At 38.2% G+C, this 22,892-nt stretch overlaps 1 protein-coding gene across 5 annotated transcripts in view; it reads left to right on the forward strand.

Moving 5' to 3' along the window:
• The window catches only part of LOC137250033 (transmembrane protein 203), a 93,649-nt gene that overhangs the window by 35,189 nt on the left and 35,568 nt on the right, over nucleotides 1-22,892 (forward strand). Inside the window, exon 1 of one of the 5 annotated variants that reach the window (XM_067782232.1) lies at nucleotides 17,183-17,221. The exons of the other annotated variants lie outside the window; for them this stretch is intronic. The gene's annotated coding sequence lies outside the window, so the exon portion shown is untranslated. Of the gene's footprint in view, nucleotides 1-17,182; nucleotides 17,222-22,892 lie in introns of those variants that run through there. 5 annotated transcript variants of the gene reach the window in all.

The following is a 22,892-nucleotide window of genomic DNA, read 5'->3' on the forward strand; positions in this document are numbered from 1 at the left end:
GCGCGCAGGTGAAGTGGAATATACACCCAGAATAAAAGCGTTAAGCGTGAAGTGAAAGGAGCGCCCAGGTGAAGTGGAATATACACCCAGAATAAAAGCATTAAGCGTGAAGTGAAAGGAGCGCGCAGGTGAAGTAAAATATACACCCAGAATAAAAGCATTAGGCGTGAAGTGAAATATATACCACAGGATCCCGGCATTGGACGTGAATAACAAGTTGGACAATTAAATAAAAATGTCTTAGAATAAGTATGTATATAAAATTTAGAATCAATTGAGCGGCCTCAGGGACGCTAAAGCATTAGCAAAAACGAGAGTTTTTGCTTAGGATTTTTTTTTTGAAAAAAAGGGAAAATTTAAACTAAAACAAAAGTATGTACGAATAACTTCTTTGGACCTCGAAAAAAAATTGATAGTATAAAAAACTATATTGTTAAAATTTAAATTAGGAGGAAAATTAAAACTTCTTACTGAAAAAAAAAGCTCAGCTATCTCCTTTAGTTATGCAAGAAATAAAAACTGAGGAAGATTTTCATAAAATCTTTAAAAAGTGCGAAGACACCATTAGGGAATTTATAAAAATCGCAGAAGAAGTTAAAATAAAACAACTAGGCAAGGTCCAACTCCGATTACAATAGAGGAATATCGGAGACGGAACAATCTTTATAAGAAGGAAGAAATTCCTATAATACCTTCCCCGACAATAATAAGAAAAAGAAAACGGGGAGGTAAACAATTTAAAAAAAAGAAGGAAATAGCTGAAACTTTTAAACTACTAAATATTACTACCAATAAGGAAGATAGAATAAAATTGAAAGAAAAAATTAAAGAATTAAGAAATAAAAAATAAATCACACAAATGAACGTAAATACTTTCTTAGTAAATTGGAATGATTAGGTCACCCTTATAAAAACCCTTCAAATTTAGAATTTTTTTTTCTCACTCATGTTCCGCCAAAATAGAAATGAACAAATGGGAACAAATCTTTGAAGCGTTATCAGAAGAAAAACTTAGGGCAGAAAAAGCATACAATACATAAATAAAAACACCACGATAAAGCCAGAAACTATAGTAAAACATATAAACACAATCGTAGAAGCCTTAAACAATATAGGACAGGTAATCAATAGGGTAAATAATATACTCACCAAAGAACACCAAGCAGAAGCATACTAATCTTTTCCCACGTACGAGACAAATTAGTATCCTCTTTAGCTAGATACAACATAGAAATAACTATACCAACTACAATAGAAGAAAAAATTCAAATTGACTTTAATTCAGTTCTAACGGAATTGTCCCAAATTCGCACTCCATCACCAGCATTAAGTCACACTTCGTCAGTAGAAGAAAACAAACCACTAGAATTCCCACTCATAAATATCACAATGCCACAAACCGTAGTAGAATTCATCAAAACCACCTCATCAGTACTGCCAGAGTTTGACGGCAAACCTGAAAATTTGCATAGTTTCTTAGATGCCCTCGATATCCTTGACCAAATCAAGGATAATCATGAAGCCATAGCTATAACAATGATAAAGACTAAGCTAAAAGGCACGGCAAGAAATTTCATAAGTAATGAAAATACAATCGCACAAATAAAACTAAGATTAAAAACTGCAATCAAAGGCGAATCAGTAGAAGTTTTGACAGCAAAACTCCTGAATATCCAACAGCGTAGCAAAACTGCAAATCAATACACTGAAGAGATAGAAAAGATAACTAGATCATTGGAGGGAGCCTATATCTCGGACCCAGAACTGGCAACGAGATACGCTACCCAAGCAGCAGTCAAAGCTATGTGTAAAAACTGCTCCCATGATAAAGTGAAAATGATAATGCAAGCAGGAACGTTCACAACAATGAACGGCGCAATCTCAAAATTCACAAACAGCTGCACGGAAATCACAGGCAGCTCGAATGCAATTTTAAACATTCGTCAACAAAATCAATATCGAAGTTATTTCCGTGGAGGTTACCGAAGTAACAACTATGGGAATTACCGAGGCAGAAGATTTAGACCACAGCCGAGATATAATAATAATCCAGTAACAAATAATAATGCTCAAAGAGGAGCACAAAACCAAAATGTCAATAAACAGTACAACCACACCCGTAACGTTCGAAATTGTACCCAGCAGGAAAACCAAGAAACTCCACTTCAAAATCAGTAGATAGAAAAATATGTGTACTAAATCTACACTTAAATAGTTACATATCTACAAAAACCTGATTAAATAACTCAATTTCAAATTTTTTAGTAGACACAGGAGCAGATATCTCCATCATTAAAAAGAATCAAGTACTTAATCATACAAAAATAAATACAGAACAAATAACAGATTTAAAGGGCATTGGTCAGGGTATAACCAGTACATTAGGCACTAATTTATCATAAATTTCACGTCGTAGACGACGATTTTCCAATACCGTGTTGTGGTATAATAGGTTTGGACTTTATAAAGAAATATAATTGTATTCTAGATTTGGGCAAAAATGAAGATAAACTAATCCTAAGACCATATGATTTTCCCCAAACAATCACAATGTACCTAACCAATTATCTGTCTGCCAACACAATTACGATCCCTGCTAGATCTGAAGTCATTAGACAGGTAACAGTAAACTCTGATAATAAAAACATCTTCATACCCCATCAACAATTATCTGAAGGAATTTTCATAGCAAACACAATTACAAACAAAGAACAAACGTTTGTCAGAATTATAAATACCACACATAAAAACACAACTATTCAAAATTACAAAATACATACAGAAAATTTAGACTACTACGATTTAATTAAAACACACGCACGCAATAAACAAAGCAATAACACAGAAAAATTAAAAAGATTAACTAAAAATTTCCCAAAATTTGTCAATTCAGAATTAACCTCATTATGCACAGAATTCATAGACATATTTGCACTAGAAACAGAACCAATCTCCTCTAATAATTTTTATAAGCAAAAATTACACAGTATACATAAAAAATTTTAGATTACCCGAAACTCAAAAAGAGGAAATAAACAAACAGGTTAATAAACTGATCGAAGATGACATTATAGAACCCTCAATATCAGAGTACAACAGCCCTATTTTACTGGTACCTAAAAAATCACTACTAGGTAATACTGAAAAAAGATGGAGACTGGTAGTTGACTACAGACAAGTAAACAAAAAACTAGCAGCGGATAAATTCCCACTTCCAAGAATTGATGATATTTTAGACCAACTTGGAAGAGCAAAATATTTTTCATGCCTTGACCTTATGTCAGGCTTTCACCAAATAGAATTACACCAAGATTCCAGAGATATAACCTCATTCACAGCAGATAATGGTACATATAGATTTAAAAGACTACCCTATGGATTAAAAGTAGCACCAAACTCATACCAAAGAATGATGACACTGGCATTTGCAGGTCTCAAACCATCCCAATCATTTCTATATGTGGATGATTTAGTTGTACTAGGGTGTTCAGAAAAACATATGCTGAAAAACTTAAGAGATGTTTTTGCTACTTGTAGGAAATACAACTTAAAATTACATCCAGACAAATGCCTATTCTTCAGCGAAGAAGTAACTTATTTAGGACATAAATGCACAAGCGAGGGAATAGTACCCGACCCAAGCAAATTTGAGACAGTTCAAAATTACCCAACACCAAAAACAGCAGATGAAGTTAAAAGATTCGTAGCGTTCTGCAATTACTACAGAAGATTTGTACCGAATTTCGCAGAATACTCAAGAAAATTAACTAAGCTTTGCAAAAAGAATGTTTCCTTCGACTGGACAGAAGAATGTCAAAAAGCTGTTGTCTATTTAAAGGAAGCATTAATCAGCCCAAAACTTTTGCAATACCCCGACTTCAATAAAGAATTCTGCATAACAACAGACGCTAGTAGGTATGCTTGCGGATCAGTCCTTAGCCAAGAACACGATCGCAAACAGTTGCCAATTGCTTACGCCTCTAGATCCTTTACAAAAGGTGAAACAAACAAAGCAACAATAGAAAAAGAACTAGCAGCAATCCATTGGGCCATAACATTCTTCAGACCATAAGTTTACGGTAGAAAATTCAAAATTAAAACTGACCATCGCCCTTTAACCTACCTTTTCTCGATGAAGAGCCCTTCATCTAAGTTAACACGAATAAGACTTCATTTAGAGGAATATGATTTCGAAGTGGAGTACATTGCTGGAAAAGAAAATCACATCGCGGACGCATTGTCTCGCATTAACATAACAAATTTAAAAGAAATGTCAGTGGAAGAATGCAAAATAATGAAAGTCACAACTAGATCAACAACTAAAAATATACCAAATAATGCTAAAATTCAAGAAAGTCACACTGAGAACCCCAAGATATATGAAGCGCTAAATAAATTTGAAGTAAAAAGACATGTCAGGCTCGTTTTCAAGCCCCCGAAATTATATTTCAAAAAAGGAAAGAAAATTTGTAGCACTATAAATACAAGTAACCTAATTGTAGATGATAAAATTGACTTAGGACAATTCTTTATCAGGCTCGAAAAAGAAGCCGCCTATTTAGGACTTGAAAAGATACAGTTGTCCTTAGGGGACAAATTGTTTAAAAGTAATTATACTCGAGTAGGCAAATTTATTGAATTAGGAAATAGGGTTCTCAAAAACTTAACAATTGCACTAACCCCAGAGGTTGTGTACGTGACTAGTCCCGGGAAAATTAGAGAAATTCTGCAGAAATATCATGACGATCTTATTAGTGGTGGCCACCCAGGAATAAATCGTATGATAAAGAAAATCAAACAAAGCTATAGCTGGAAAAATATGCGAGGTGACATAAAGAAATACGTAAATAACTGCATCCACTGCAATAAGAATAAAATAAATAAGCATATAAAAGAGCCAATGACAATAACGGAGACACCTCCGAGAGCTTTCGATATGGTACAGATCGATACGGTCGGACCATTGCCAAGGTCAATAAACAGAAACGAATACGCAGTTACCATTATATGCGATCTCACAAAATACTTGGTAGCAATCCCAGTCCCCAGCAAACATGCGCTAATAGTTGCTAAAGCTATATTCGAGCATTTCATTTTTATGGCCCCATGAAAACAATCCTAACAGATATGGGATCCGAATACAAAAATAAATTATTCGAAGAACTGTGCAAATTGTTAAAAGTTGAGCACAAAAACTCCACACCATACCATCATCAAACTTTGGGCACTGTAGAGCGTAGTCATAGAACGTTTAATGAATATGTACGCTCATACATATCCAGTGACAAAGATGATTGGGATGAATACCTAAAATATTTCGCGTACTGCTACAACACGACCCCATCGACCGTACACAACTATTGCCCTTATGAGCTTATATTTGCGAAAAATCCACCGAGGTACGAATTCTTAAATGAAAATAAAATAAGCCCAGTATATAATCACGAGGCATATGACAGGGAAATTAAATATAGACTTCAAATAGCACAACAAAGAGCTAGAAAATTGGTAAAAGAAGCTAAAGAAAAACAAAAAGTCAATTATGACAAAAGTAGCACCAGTAAGGAAATAAAATTAGTAGATTTAGTATTAGTAAGAGAAGAAGATAGCCATAAGCTAGACCATAGATATAAAGGACGGTATAAAGTAAAGAAAATTGACGAAAATAACAATTTTACTTTAATCCCACATAGAGAGGAATCTAGTAATAAGAACAATAGGGATAAGGAATTAATAATCCATAAAAATAGACTTAAACCCATTTAAAATATCTTTTAGTAATTTAACAAATAATCATTCCAATTTACCCGATTAATTAATAAAAATAATTTCTAAAAACAAGCGGATTTTAGATGGGTCGACACATTTAAAATCCGACAATAAAATAATAAAATAAATAAAATAAACAAGATAAATAAAATAATTAAAATTTAAAAATTTCTATATCTAAAAGTTTAAAATTTTGAAAAAAAAAGAACTTATACAAAAACAAAAGAAAAAATATATGTAAAATGTAAACATTTTTGAAAAAAAAAAAGAGGATATGCACTAAAATATAACAATAAAAATAGCAAGGTCAGCAAATCGAAAACAAATCAAACAACCCCTTTCACTACAATATCAAGTAACAACAAAATATCAAAATCATTGAAAATATGACAAAGAGTCATACAATTGTTCACAAAACAATTATATAACACTCTTTTTTCTAAGGCGGATGGTGTAGCATTATACGTCATACCCACTGTAATGTAGCATTATGCTTCATACCCACTGTAACACACTTGCAATAATACTCATCATAAACTCCAAATATATTTTAGTAATAATCATATTACAATATTGTCCAACATAAATTATTGAACTAACCCAGACGGTTAACCAACATCAATGGAATGCCGAATATGAGACCCATATCCATTCACAGCTAATAAATTTTGAGTGGACATACAAACATACAACCCATTGTGGGAAAATACCAAAACACTCAAATTGATCTGCTGACGTTGCTAAACAACATGTACAAACCTACATGTATGGAGCCATGCATACAAAACTACATGTATACAAAGACTGTATACAAACGTACATGTATGCATACTCCATTTCCTATGTACTTATTTTTAGTTATTAGTATTAAGATATTTATGAATGTATAGGTTAAGTCAATTACTATAAAAGACAAGAATTTATTTAATAAAGAAAATATTTAATGTCGCACCATCAAACGTGCAACGTCTTTTAATTCCTAATACTTCACACGTTCCTACGAAACTTAAGGTGACGAAACACAATAGCAATCCATGGTTTGACGCCAGTATTATGCATCTAATTCTCTTGCGTAATCTAGCTTATTCCCGGTGGAAAAGATACAGAACTGTGGAAGTTATCTCCCTCGGCTGCTAATGTATGTATTGACAACTACGGTGATCGTGTAAATGTTGATGCTAGTCCCCTCGAGTTTGTTCGTGTCGATGACTGTGATGTTGTGAAAGCCATACTTTCTGTGAAGTCCACCGCTATAGGCTTAGACGGAATATGTGCAAAATTTTGAAAATTATTCTACCCGTAATCCTGCCCCATATAACCTATTTAATAAACTCTATCCTAACCACCTCTGTGTTTCCAAAATGTTGGAAAGCTGTTAAAGTTATCCCCATTCCCAAACAAAACAAAGAGTACAGGCCGATAGCCATACTGCCTTTTCTTTCGAAGGTCGTTGAGCGCATCCTACATGGGCAGATCGCCACATATGTGCATGCAAATAAACTTTTAACGGACCATCAGTCCGGTTTCATACCAAAAAGGAGCTGTACTACGGCACTTGTTTCTGTGGTAGAAGATATACGGGAGCGCATAGATGATAACTTTACGGCTTTCCTAACCCTTCTTGACCACTCTAAAGCCTTTGACTCTGTTGACCATACTATGTAAAAAGCTGGAAAACATGTTTAATTTTTCCAGTCATGCAACCAACCTAATCAGATCTTATCTAGACGGCAGAACGCAGGCAGTATGTGTAGATAATAGAAAGTCAAACTTGTTAGACGTTTCGCGTGGAGTACCCCAAGGGTCAATCCTTGGTCCTTTGTTGTTTGTATTGTACATTAATGACCTGCCTCGTGTTCTTAGGTATTGTGACGTCCACATCTATGCTGACGATGTTCAATTGTATACGTGCTGTCCTGTCGATTGTATGAGTTTATGTATAAGTAACTTGAATCAAGACCTTAGTCAAATAGGTGTATGGGCTTCCATGAATGGTTTATGTCTAAATCCTAGAAAGTCGAAGTGCATTGTTATCCGTAGAAAGCCGCTAGCTACAAATGGCTTAAACAATATTATGTTTGAAAATTCTGTTATGGAATATGTTGACACGGCAAGAAATCTTGGCATAGTTTTTAACAAAACATTGTCCTGGAGAGACCATATCTTTAGAACCGTAGGAAAAGTGTACGGTATGCTCCGTACACTGTGGTTGACACAGTATTTCACTCCGCTACATATTCGACTACTTTTATCCAAAGCGTACTTAATACCCACGCTCTACGGCTGTGAGATTTTTTCTAACTGTGACGCTGTGAGTAAAAAGAAGCTTAATGTAGCCTACAATAACATTGCTAGATACGTTTACGGGCTGAATAGACTTGATCACGTTTCCTGTTATTCTGCAAAGTTGCTAGACATTTCTTTTGACAATCTTTTAAAGTTTAGAACACTTATTACCTTGCATAAGATAATCTACACGAAGGAGCCTTATTACCTATAGGCTTCAATTCCTTCATTCTACAAGGACAATGGTTCTTGCACATGTTAAACACAGTATGCCAATTTCTGAACGCCAATTCTTCGTTACTTCGATCCGTCTTTGGAACTCCCTTCCAGCCAGAATAAGACAAATAAGTAATGCACTGCATTTCAAAAAAGAATTAATTTTGTTCTTCAATTGACTCACCTCTCCTTCTTCAATTGACTCTCTTTACTGATCTTCTATCCGTTTTTCTTGCCACCTCCTATTTCCTCAAAGGATAGAACCTAATATTATTACTGTACTTCCTACCCTTGCATATCCCCTCTATTCTTATTTCTGTCCTGTGTCCCTAGGCTAAGCTCTTTAAAATTTATTGTAACCATTAAGTCTTATTTTACAAATTATCTATTGTTTATCTAAGTTATTGAAACATTTTTTGAATTTTCGCCTTTGTTCTGTCACTGTTCTGACTAGCACTATAAAATAATTTTGTCAAATTGTTGTGTTAGGAAAAAATTTAATCAAATATAAATACAAAAAAAAAAAAAATGGAAAATCGGTGTACTATATCACTCACCAAGTAGCAGTGACTCCACCTTTATTACTTATCTAAATGAAATTAAATGAAATCATCACTGAGCATCTCAAGGAGGCGGATAATAATTCAATAATTGGTGATTTTAATATCAATGTAAATCTATCGTCAACATACTCAAACCAGCTAACAAGTTTATTTGCACAAATGGCAATGATACAAAGGATAAACTTCGACACGAGGATAACAGAGTACTCGTCTACAAGAATTGATTTGCTATTCAGTAACAATGATAAAGTTAAAGCAGTGAATATAGGTGAACATCACATTTCTGACCATGAGACAATCCACTTCGAAGTGCCAACAACAAAGCTTTGTAAAATGAGAAGGTATGCTACTGCTACATGTTGGGAATACTATAGTGCTGAAAATCTTTTAACTTTGCTACGAACATGCGATTTCAGCTTTATGTCAATTTCCGGAGTAGAAACTAAAACTAAATCCCTGAACGATATACGAAATACAGATAAGAAATAAGTGGTACGACCGAGAATTAATAAACCTGCATAAAAGAAAAATAGAATCTTATAAAACTGCTCGAAATACTGGATTTTGGGACGAATATAACGTCATTAAGAAAATATATAAAAGAACCATAATTTATAAAAAAAAGAAATACATGGAAGATAGAGTAAATAATAACAATGGCGATATGAAACGTATGTGGAAGTGTCTAAAAAACCTAGTCGAGCTTAATGATGTTAAAAAACATATCACTAAAATTGTAATTAACGGTGATGCCTGGAAAATGAATATGATATAGCTGTTCAGTACGAACTGCTTAGTATTTGCTTATAAATGAATTTATCAATGACCCTGTATCACACTTAACATATTTTAAGTACTAAGCATCATTGTGAATAAGCATTGTCATTCTAATTTGTTTTGATTTACTCATTCTTTATTACTTACTTTCATTTTTGTTCTTTTTATTACATCGTATGATTTTTTTTCTTAAATATACAGTTTTTAAGCACATTCTAAAAAGCTTGAATACACCTGTAAACTAATCTAAATTGAATAAAAGCCTAATCTAAATTACTATTAGTGTTTGAATGCAACATTAAATTGGTGCCGAAACCCGGGAACGTCGAATGCAAGTTATTTGCGTAACTATACAAATATTTGCTTTACTTTAATACAAGTAACATAATATTTCGAGGTTATTATCTTTCCCAACACTTCGCCAAATCGCCACCACGTGGAAGGCTCAATATTTAATAAATATTTCCTATAACCTGTTTTCATCTGAGTAGAATGGAAGTTGTAAGCACAGCCATTGAAGATCAACGACGGATGCAGGCGCATCTCCAGCGTATGATGGACTCATTCGAAGCAAAACCTTCCGACGGAAAGACGAGAGGTTATGTTCAAAGTTTGCTTACCGAAACTGATAACATTTACCAAAGCTTCAAGTCTGGGCACGATAAAATCTTAGAAACCCTACGTAATAACTCAATTCAAGAAAAGGACGTTCCCTATTTGTCTGAAGATGTGTTTTACTCATGCTACGATCTATATATTTCATTCAAATCAAAGTTAATTGACCGTCAGCTTGAAATTAGCAATCCAGTTTCACCAGCTATTCATGCAAGCACTTTCGCCACTGTGAATTCTAGGAACGACACTGTAACATCTGCTGCTCGGTTGCCAAAAATCGAGCTTCCTACCTTTTCTGGAGATTATCTGGAATGGATTCCATTCCGTGATATGTTTCTGTCACTAGTTCAAAACAACACAGCTTTAACAGATGTCCAAAAATATTTTTATTTGAAAGGTTTTTGTACAGGTACTCCAAAGGAAATGGTAGATGAATATCCAGCAGCTGACGCTAGTTATGCTCCTGCATGGTCAGCTTTAGTAAATCGATACCACAACAAAAAAATAAAATTAATTGACCAAATTTTAAAGAAACTTTTTGCAGCATCACCTACCAATGGGGGCCTGCAAAGTATAAAAACTCTTCTTGATTTGACCAGAAATTGTCTAGCTTTATTAAAAACGGTTGATGTAAGCACAGCAGGTTGGGATCCTTTACTAATTTTCGTACTCACTCAAAAACTAGATAAACAATCACGAAAAGAATGGGAACAGTCGTTACATGGAAGCAATGAAATTCCTCAAGTGCAGAGCTTGCTGAAATTCCTTGAGAACACCTATCGTGCGCTTGAGTTTGTGGAAGGAGATAGTGAAGCGAATATAGTTGTCTCTAGTGTTCGTGATTCTAAAAATAAAGTACCAAGCAAACAGCGACGAACTTTGCATGCAAATACAGCGTCTACACCTACAACATCTGCTAGCTCCATCTGTCCCTTTTGTCAAAAGCATCATCACTTATATAAATGTTTTAAATTTTCTGCTCTCTCTTCTTACGATAAGAAACAATTTGTAATGCTGAATAAGCTGTGTTTAAACTGTTTAGGTAAGGGTCACACCTACAGTGAATGCAAAATTAATTCGCGTTGCCAGGAGTGCAAACAAGCGCATCATACTATACTTCATACAGCCTTTACAATCAGAGGCTCCAATAATGCTAACGGTGAGTTGAACGCAACTGTTTCTCTCTGTACAACCAGCAAACCAGTTAGCAATCAAGATGTAACACTTAAAACACCACCAAACGTACACTCTCTATCGAGTAATATTTCTTCTCCGGTCTTACTAGCTACCGTGCGAGTAATTGCTGCTTCATCATCTCATCGGTATAATCTCAAAGCTCTTGTAGATCAGGGAGCACAAGCTTCGTTTATAACAGAGAATGCTGCTCAATTACTCCACCTCAATAAAACCAATGTTAACGTGTCGATTATTGTTATGGGGGGCATTCCAGGCATAACCGCCAGAAAAGTCGTGAGTCTTACATTGTACTCACATTATGAGAAAGAGTTTTCGATTGACTGCAGATTGTTTGTTCTACCAAAAATTACTTCATATAAACCAAGTCTAGTAAAGGTAAGCAATTTACCTAATATTTCTGATTTACATCTCGCAGACCCAACTTTTGCTGCGCCAGATGATATCGACATGATAATTGGATGTGATCTATATGGTGATATTTTGCTAACCAATATGAGAAAGTATAAGCGGGGAATATTATTACAAGAAACACATTTTGGGTGGATGATTTCTGGCCCTGTTAATAACAGTATTTCTGCAGACGTAATACATTCAAATTTATGTACACATGACGACACACTTCGATTATTTTGGGAACAGGAAGAGCTGTTTGATGAAAAACCTCTTAGCCAGGAAGAAATAGCCTGCGAAAAACTATTTCTCGAAACACTTACAAGGGATGACAATGGACGATATACTGTCCATCTTCCTTTTAAGAATTTACTTACCAACGGAAAGTTGCCGTCATTTCCTTCCACTCACCTAATTGCTGTGAAAAGACTACGGCAACTGGAAAGCCGCTTTAAATCCAATAAAAAGTTTGAAATTTTATACAAAGAGTTTCTATCAGAGTACGAAGCATTGAACCACATGGAAAGGATAGGTGAGTTCCCTAGAGATTTGCAAGAAAATCAATACCTTTTATGCCATCATGGCGTCTTAAGAGAAAGCAGCACTACAACTAAATTAAGGGTAGTATTTGATGGAGGAAACGGCAGACAGCAGAGCCCATCTCTCAACGAAGAACTTGCTCCCGGCCCACCTTTACAGAATGACTTACCTTGTATAATTACCCGATGGCGCTGCCATAAAATTGCATTTACAGCTGACTTGGAGAAAATGTTTCGTCAAATAATGATTTGTGATGACCACCAACATTTTCAGTGTATTCTGTGGAGAGATGATGTACGGAAGCCAATAGGTATTTATAAGTTGCGAACCGTTACCTACGGAACTACCTCAGCTCCTTATTTAGCAATACGTGTTTTACGTCAATTAGCTTTTGATGAGAAGACCGAGTTCCCTCTCGCAAGTGAAATATTTTTGAAAGACAGGTATGTTGATGACATAATGTCTGGGGGTGATTCCATTGCAGAGGTAATAGAATTGCAACAGCAATTGAGTAATCTCTCTAATCGTGGTGGATTTAATTTAAGAAAATGGAACTCCAATTCTCTAGAATTAATGAATTTTATTCCGGCTGAAAAACGAGATAATGCTAACTCATTTCAATTGAGGGATGAGAGATTTGTTAAAGCTTGGGGGCTACATTGGGAAGTAAATGGAGATCACTTATGCTTCAAACTAAACTTTAGTTTCGCTTCCACAATCACCAAAGGTAGTATGCTCTCAGATGCCTCGAAGCTGTTTGATCCTCTGGGCTGGTTAGCACCTGCTACAATTTTAGCCAAAATGATGTTTCAACGTTTGTGGAAGGAGAAATTGGATTGGGGGGATCCACTTCCACCGATTTAAAAGAAGAATGGATACAATATCGTGACTCATTAAAAGACTTAGAAAGCATAAAAATATTAAGATGGATTGGCAGTAACAAAAATAGTAAAATAGAATTGCATGGATTTAGTGATGCATCTTCATTAGCGTATGCAGCAGTAGTCTACGCAGTTGTTTACAGCGAAAACAATACATCTTCATTCTTAATCCAGTCTAAGACTAAAGTTGCTCCGCTTAAGACTGTTACGATTCCCAGACTAGAACTATGTGCAGCAACACTGTTAGTTAAAGTCATGACAAAAGTTAAGCGTTATTTCGATCGAGAGCTGGCAAACATTTACTATTGGACCGATAGTATGGTTGTCTTAAGTTGGATACGAAGTTGTTCAACACGATGGGCCGTTTATGTAGCCAACAGAGTTGCAGAAATTCAACGCTGTACTACATCAGAGCAGTGGAGATACATACCTACAAAGGAAAACCCCGCGGACTGTTTGACAAGGGGATTAAAACCACCTGAACTTATAACGTACTCTTTGTGGTGGAACGGCCCACAATGGCTCATTCAAAACGAAAATACATGCCTCGTTCCAAAATTGTCTGCAGTACTTCCATAGAACAACGTAAGACTTGTATAGCAAAACACGCTGCTCTCCCAGCTTATCCCAACTTTACACTGAACTTTTCTTCCCTATCACGACTTAAACGTGTAACAGCAAACGTTTTGCGATTCTTTCATAATACTGTAGCAAGAGTACTCACTCGTAAACACCAAGAGGGACATTCTATAGAAACTGGCTATCTCAAGACATATGAACTCAATCGTGCGCTTAACACTCTTATAAAAGCGGTACAACATGTGGATTTCGCGAGTGAAATCGATTGCTTGAAAAATACTCTTGCATTGCCTAACAGCTCGAAGTTTCTAAACCTTTCTCCTTTCATTGATACTCAAGGTCTACAAAGAGTTGGAGGACGAATAAAGAATGCAAACGCACCATTCGACAAAAAACATCCCATTTTGTTAACAAAAACAAATCCACTATCTTTGCTTATTTTTAGAGACGCTCATCACAAAACTTTGCACGGAGGAGTACAACTGATGACTTCTTATGTCATGCGGTGCTATTGGATTCTCTCCTCTCGTTCTCTAGCTCGCTCTACACTTAGTAAATTTATTGTTTGTTTCAAATATACAGCTAAAGCACACCAGCAACAAATGGCAAACTTACCGACTGTGCGCCTACAACCAACGAAAGCATTCGTCCATAGCGGACTAGACTACGCAGGACCTATAACAACTAAACAATCTACAGCGCGAAAAGCAATAACTTCAAAAGGTTATATCTGCCTTTTTGTATGTATGAGCACGAAGGCAGTTCATCTGGAAGCAGTTACAAGTCTAACATCAGATAACTTTATCGCCGCTTTTCGTCGATTTGTTAGTAGAAGAGGTCGCTGTACAGACCTATATTCCGACTGTGGAACTACATTTGTGGGAGCTGACAAAGAACTGCAAAGTTATTTTAAAAGGCAAAAGGCCGAAGTCACCGATCATTTAGGAGCAGCACTAGCAAACGCAGGAACGACATGGCACTTCATACCTCCTGCGTCTCCCCACTTCGGAGGTTTATGGGAGGCAGGTGTGAAATCGACCAAACATCACTTACGTCGCGTTATGAAAGATCGCATACTCACTTATGAAGAGCTTAGCACGCTACTTACACAAATCGAGAGTTGCCTGAACTCTAGACCTTTGTATCCTTTAACTACTCACCCTGATGATTATCAGGTACTAACACCTGCTCATTTTCTTGTAGGCGAGCCAACCACTTGCATATCAGAAGAAAATTTACTTGACACAAACATCGATCGACTCACTCGCTGGAAACTTGTAGAGCGCCTTAAGCAACATTTCTGGCAGAGGTGGACTGATGAATATCTACACACTCTTCAAAAACGTACGAAGTGGACTCATCAAAAGAAAAACCCTGCTGTTGGAGATGTGGTGCTATTAATTCATGAGCGCAGCACTCCAGGATATTGGCCATTAGCCAGAATACAGGAGCTTCATCCTGGAACAGATGGTTTGGTGAGGGTAGTAACTCTTTTATGCAACGGAAAATACTTAAAACGACCTATTTCAAAAATTTGCATATTGCCAATCTCGGATTCGACTGCTGGCAACTAGAATTCCGCTGAAGACTTCGCAGAAGAACATTCGTTCTTGGAGGGGGAGAATGTTCAGTACGAACTGCTTAGTATTTGCTTATAAATGAATTTATCAATGACCCTGTATCACACTTAACATATTTTAAGTACTAAGCATCATTGTGAATAAGCATTGTCATTCTAATTTGTTTTGATTTACTCATTCTTTATTACTTACTTTCATTTTTGTTCTTTTTATTACATCGTATGATTTTTTTCTTAAATATACAGTTTTTAAGCACATTCTAAAAAGCTTGAATAAACCTGTAAACTAATCTAAATTGAATAAAAGCCTAATCTAAATTACTATTAGTGTTTGAATGCAACATTAAATTGGTGCCGAAACCCGGGATTTAGCCCTAAATAACTTTTTTATACAAAGTATTGTTGAAATTAATGATAGCATCGAAGAAATTGTAAATGGGGATGAAATAAGCGCAAATCATAGTAATTCATTTGAGACATTTAAATTTACTGACATTGTAGTGGACGATATTATTATTATCACAAAATCACTTAAAAACAAATATGGCGGAGACAAGCTTTTATCGGAGGGTGTTGTTGTTGTTGTTGTAGCGATAAGGTTGCTCCCAGAAGGCTTTGGGGAGTGTTAACGATGTGATGGTCCTTTGCCGGATACAAATACGGCACGCTCCGGTACCACAGCACAATTAAGGTACTAGCCCGACCATCTCGGGAACGATTTATGTGGCCACATTAAACCTTCAGGCCATCCCCTCCCTCCCCACCCCCAAGTTCCATGAGGAGCTTGGGGTCGCCAGAGCCTCGTCTGTTAGTGAAACAGGATTCGCCGCGGATAGGTGAGGTTGACAATTGGGTTTGGAGAAGCTATATATTACGCTGGCAACCTGAAGGGTTGCGCTACACACCCCTTGAATCTGGTATTTTAGTCGCCTCTTACGACAGGCATACCTACCGCGGGTATATTCTGACCCCCTTACCCGCTGGGGGCATCGGAGGGTGTCGTTAAAGATGCCATGACATATACTGCTAATTTCTACAAAGATATAATTAACGAATCCTTAAACAGCGACATTGTACCTCGTTACTGGAAAATTTCAACAATAATACCTGTGGAAAAAGTAAAAAAAACAATGAAACTTGAGGAACTACGTCCAATTAACACGTTACCTACAGATGAAAAAATTATGGAGACAGTGGTGAAGGATCAACTTGTGGCATACTTAGAGAAGCACAATGTGATTATCCCAGAACAATCTGGATTCAGGAAGAGCCATTCTTGTGAAACAGCGTTGAATATGGTAATTGCAGATTGGAAAGAAGACATGGCGGACAAAAAATTTACGGTGTCTTAAAAAATAGAATTTACTTAGCAATACAGGAGTTTCACTTTTTTCCACTCAGCTTCTGATTGTGTTATTTATAGATTTATTTCTAATAATAAAAGTACATATAATTATAAGCGTATCAAATTTCAAAACAAAAAATTACTTAACGTTTTCTTTTCCTCTCGTTCGCCTGTAAAATATAAGTGAACAAATTTGGGTTTACACGCTGTTCATCTCGCCCGAACAAAGAGTTGCCGATAAGGTGAAAACTTTTTCGAACACGAAGAATTTTTTCGTCATCCTCTGCGATAGGGTGAACAAAAACTGTGAATATTTTCGGGTGAAAACAAAACTCGCGATAAGGGTGGTTGTGTTAACGTGACCCTCATTACGATTGATCGGTCCGAATACATGACAAGAATATAATTACCAAGGGTAGTATTGCAGTTTATGGTACCCACCGAAATTAGTACCAAATTTCTCAAGTGAGGTATCAAAATACGGGTATAGTATAACACAAATTTTAATTACCAGTGATTTGTGCGCTTAAAATAAATGTGCGGCAACGGTAATTCTATACGACAGCATGACACTGCTAATACGCGTCCAAAAATATCGAGAGAGGTGTCAAACGACGCGTCATGACATCAGTTTTAATAAGTCGAAGGCGGCAAATAAATATCGGGTTGAGGGGTCGACTGCTAATACGCTACCAAAAATATCGAGAGAGGTGTCAAACGACGCGTCTTGACATCAGTATTAATAATCAGAACGCGGAAAATAAAAATATTAACTCGTTCAAAAGATATTAACGAAAAACCGAAAAAAGACCCGCGGGTACCTCCGAAACCGGGCGTGAGATCCATAGTATTTTTGCGTAGAACACCTTTCTGAGTTGTCGGCCTTCGGCTGCGCTTTTAAAAAAACAAAGGCCCCATTACTGATACTTAGCATAGACTTGACTTGGCTTGAGAACTGTCACTTACAGTTCTGTTAAATGAACATTGCATGCTACTGATTACTCAAAACTTAGCAACACTTAACTTGACTTAGAAGTCTGTTGAATTTTGATTTTCTATGTAAGTTCTAGGTGACGTCTACATTTTGAGATGCCATTTGTTTGTTTCCATTTCATTTTGACATTTTGTCATACAAATTGACATTTATTTAAAAATAAAGTTCACCGCTGATTATGATGCCAGCTTGTATGCGCCAAGTGGAGTATAATCGTGGCTAAGTTGCCAAGTTTACGCCAAGTCTAGTCAAGTCTATACTAAGTATTAGTAATGGGTGCTTAACCCTGGGCAACGCCATGCCAAGTCCGGGTGTGTGGTATAACCGTGGCTACCGCCAAGGTGATGCACAATTTTTTTTGTGGGTACAAACACAACAACAACCACATGAAAATCGCCAACTTCAACTGCAAATATCTTCGGATATAGATAAAATTTTTCGTTTCCGCCATCGGATTATTGTTCTCGAGATTAATACGCGTCTTTTGACACCTCTCTCGATATTTTTGGTAGCGTATCAGCGTCTTTTGACACCTCTCTCGATATTTTTGGGAGCGTATCAGTGTCTTTTGACACCTCTCCCGATAATTTTGGACGAGTTTTCGCAGTTGTGAGCTAAAGTAAAGAATTACTAACACGCGTCCAAAAATATCGAAAGAGGTGTCAAACGACGCGTCTTGACATCAGTATTAATAATCTGAAACCGGAAAATAAAAAATTATCCTGGGTGGGTCCAACACCGTTTTGGACACCAAAACTATATCCGCGCAAAACACTTATGTTTCCGGACAGAGATAATTTTTTTTCTTTTCCGCCTTCGGATTATTGTTGTCGAGGTCAATACGCGTCTTTTGGCACCTCTCTCGATATTTTTGGTAGCGTATTAGCAGTCGACCCCTCAACTAGACTTTTACCGTTAACTTTTTTCACCCGTTTAAAAGTTATCGGCGAAAAGCAGGTTTGTGTGATACATATTGTTCCCGCTCGTTTACAATCTTTTAAGCGCACACATCACTTTACTTTTTATATTTAGTATTTTAACATAATCTAACTTGCATGAATTAACGAAAAAGTTATGTTAAATTTCACAAATTTACTCATAAAATATCAACATAAATATTGCAAAAAATTTCTGTGCAAATCAAAACACATGAAAGTGCACAGTGTTGCCAGCTCAGCAACGATGGAAATTACCTATGTTGTCCTCTGTTAGGATTAATACAAGGCGGTGGCGGATCAACAAATTTAAATGCTGGGTAGGAGCTGCTTCGACCGATAGATTAGAAGCAATTTAGATTGCTTAGACGCTTCCCAAGGCCGTCGGTTCTATGTACCGGAGCGACTCGGGATTTTTCTCGACCAAGGACTGCCATTTCAGTGTAACCCCACCCCACGGATAGATTAATAAAGAAACAACCAAAAGTTTTCACTTTTTCCCTCTATGCATGTCGGCGCTTTCGCGTCATCATCAGGAAGGTCTACATTTATTTAAAAAAACAGAAACATGAAAACACAAAATGAAATGTAAGAATACAGCACAATCAATAGACATAACAATTTGTTGAATTAATCCAAGGATTTCCAATGTCGCGTAAACTAATTTAGCCAAATAAGAATTGCAGTATTCATTCTCTTTTATTAGAAAAGAAAAAAGAGTACTTTACAAAAGACCGATATATACATAACTGGATCAACTAACTGAACTAACTTACAGCGCAAAAACCTGCTGTGTCATATATATGTATGTATAAAAAAAACGGTTGCCATAAATGTTGAAATGGTGTTTGACAGTGATATCTCAACACTCATTGTCTAATACAATTTCAGCTATATTTTAAAACTCCTTGTTAATCAAATGTTAAATTCATATATTGGCATAAAAGTATGTGCCGATTCTTATTTAATGGCTTTGTAAATATATCTGCAATATCTACTGGGTATTTGTTCAGCATTATGTTCAGTGCCAACGTAGGTGTTGTTCTGAGAGCGCCACTGATACCGATCAGCGCCGTCCGTTGCACTGACACTAACATTTTGGAGGTGCTCGCCGTGTCCAGTGCTTTCCACCAGACCAGCACCCCATATAGCAGAATCGGTTTGCCCACCATATCATAAAGCCAGTGTACTACTCTTAGCGAGAGTCCCCATCTCTTTCCGATAGCCCCTCTGCAGCAGTACAAGGCAATGGCGGCCTTCCTGGCCCGATCTTCCACATTGCGTCTCCAGGACAGTTTCTTGTCCAAAACAATCCCCAAAAAACAATCAGAAAGTACCAACGGTACCCCTCCAATCGAGGGAGTTCTGAAATCGGGCAACTTATATCTCCTTGTGAAAAGAACCAATTCCGTTTTTCCCGGGTTGACCGCCAATCCATATGATTCAGCCCACCCAGCCACAGTATCCAGGTAGCCCTGCAGAACATCGTGCACGGTGCCCAGAAATTTGCCTCTGACTAGGATAGCGAGGTCATCTGCATAGGCAACCACCCGACAACCATTGGCTTCCAACTCCACAAGAAGCTCGTTGACTACCACAACACAGAGGAGAGGAGATAGGACACCCCCCTGTGGCGTACCCCTGCACACCTTCCTCTTAATTATGGCTCCTCCCCACTCCGCTGCGACAATTCTGCCGCATAGAAGTTTGCTAATAAATTCAACCAGAGCCGCCTCGACTCCTAAACCCACCAGAGCTCTTTCGATTGCCCCTGGTAAGACATTGCGGCTTGCCCTTCCCCCTGTAAATTTTCAATAGGCAGAACAGCTGAAAGGCGCTATTGCCTGCCGAGGTGAAGTTTTCCACCAGAACGTCTATCTCAGATTCGGACAGGTCCGAACTAGCGGTAGGCGCCGCAGGCAATAGCTCTCCCAGCTTCCTACAATACAAGTCCCAGTTAGTACTTTTAGGTTTCCTAAAAGATATTTTACCGGGACGTTCTTCGTTCACCGAGAACTGAATATATCGGTGATCAGAGAATGAGTGCTCGTTGAGAACCCTCCAGCCAGATATCCGACCTTCCAGTTCTCTACTAACCAGGGTGAGGTCCAGGACCTCCTCCCTTACCGCAGTAATAAAAGTCGGGTATTTCCCCCTATTACATATACAAAGTCCCTCATCTACAAAAAAAGTAAATAAAGACTTACCTCTAGTGTTGGTATCCGAGCTTCCCCAGATGCTATGATGGGCATTAGCATCGGCACCGATGATCACGCCAACACCTCTCCGCCTTGCTTCAGCGGTGATTTCGCCCAGTATCGCAGGTGGTGGTCCCGCTACGTCCCCGTGGGGCATGTACGCTGAGACCACCCACATTTCACTACTTCCTCGCTCAAGACAGACCGTGGTTACGTCAGCATTGCTGAAATTAGAGAGAATAAAAGCTTTAATCTCTTTTTTAACAAGCACACAGGATCTAGGTCTACTTGCCTCCCCATGCATCAAGGTGTTGAATTTTCCAGTCCTTAATCCAGAAATCTTACTGCCATTACTACTCAGCCACGGCTCCTGGACAAAGACTATATCCACTCCGCCTTTTTCAAGACAGAACAACAAATTTGCGGAAGGCGCCTTTGAGTGCTGAAGATTGATTTGACGGATTTCCATCAAAACCGCTCTCCTTCCGCACCCCATCCTTGGCGGATTCGTTTTATTCGTGTCCATTCTAAAAAGTCCCCCCTCAAGGCCGCTATCCGGAGCCGATTGTGTAGTCGCCCTTCAACGGTCTCGTTGTTATCTGTGATACGCAGGGAGGCCACGCGAGGGTTGACGCATTACCTTATGAGTAATGCGTTCAGAGCCAGACCGGACGCAAAGTGGGAAAATCTTCAACCGCACCTACACCACCAACTTAATGGCGACGGAGCCGGAACGTACCTTGAGGCCCGCCACGGTTTTAACGGGACGTGGGCGGGTGCAACATTAGCCTACCAGCCGATAGGGTTTCAACCCGACCTACTAAGGTGGCAGAATACCGCACCTACCAGCCCAAAGTCATCAATTTCTAAACACAGTCAAAATCAAAGTCCCTAACGTTGTGTACCGATCTTGACCCTTAACAGGGTCCTCCCTCCCCTGAGCTCGGCACAATGACTCAGGGGTGCGGGTTTTATCGAGTTGTCCTCTCTAGATCCGCCATTATCAGTAGAAGCAGGGGCACCTCGTGCAGGACGTGATAACTAATCACGCGTGACATGCGTCACTATGGCCGGTCTAAGACTGATAACAGTCCCTGATCCAGAGCCTGGAACCACTTATGATATCCAAGCCAAGTATATTAGCCCCCCGACACCGGGAAAGGCGGCCGCGGCAAAGTCGTTGGTCAGGCTTCGTGATATGGGATATAGACTTTCTGACCGCGGACACTCTAGCCTTCTTACCAGTTTCGACTTTATCCCGGCCAGAACGGACTATTGTATGCCGATAACTGCTCCCTATACAACCTTCACCCCAGTCATTCCAGAGAGAGAGGAGTGGGGAAGAGGAATTATCAGGGGCATGGGACCGGTTAACTTGTTCACGGATGGGTGGAAGCTGGATGGAAAGGTTGGTGGGGGGTCTTTTGTCAAGAGCTAAATTTAAGCCGCAAGTTTAAGTTGGCTGATCACTGCAGTGTATTCCAAGCGGAAGTTGCTGCGATTAAGGATGCGGTGGATGGTCTCCGCGACGGCAACCCCCCGACGGGTTTCATTGCGCCATGTCGCCAGGTCGCAAACCCCAATCTACCGGGTACCCCAATGCTTGCCCAAGGACGCCCAGTCCCAGGGCCACAACAGCAGTTGCGTCCTGGCCTTCCTCAACCCAGGCGTAGTCACCCGTCACTTACTCCCAGTGTGGCGACGTCTCCCCCTATGCACTGCAGAATTCTGCAGTTAAACTGTAATGGACTAACTGGGAAGATCACGGAGATAGTCGATTTCATGAAGCGGCTCAACATCCGGATTGCTGCGATTCAAGAGACTAAACTCACAGCAAGATCTGCACTGCAAACTTGTTCTGGGTATAATGTCCACAGAAAAGAAATGGAGGCGGCCTCGCGTTTATCATACACCACTCTGTGCAATATCATATATTTGGTCCCGGCATCGACCGCAGGGACAATGTCTTAGAACGTCAAGGTCTATGAGTTGAAAACAAACAAGGCTGCCAATAAGAAAATGATTGAA

Source organism: Eurosta solidaginis, chromosome 4, assembly GCF_040869045.1.
Source record: "Eurosta solidaginis isolate ZX-2024a chromosome 4, ASM4086904v1, whole genome shotgun sequence".
In the NCBI taxonomy this organism is placed as follows: domain Eukaryota; kingdom Metazoa; phylum Arthropoda; class Insecta; order Diptera; family Tephritidae; genus Eurosta; species Eurosta solidaginis.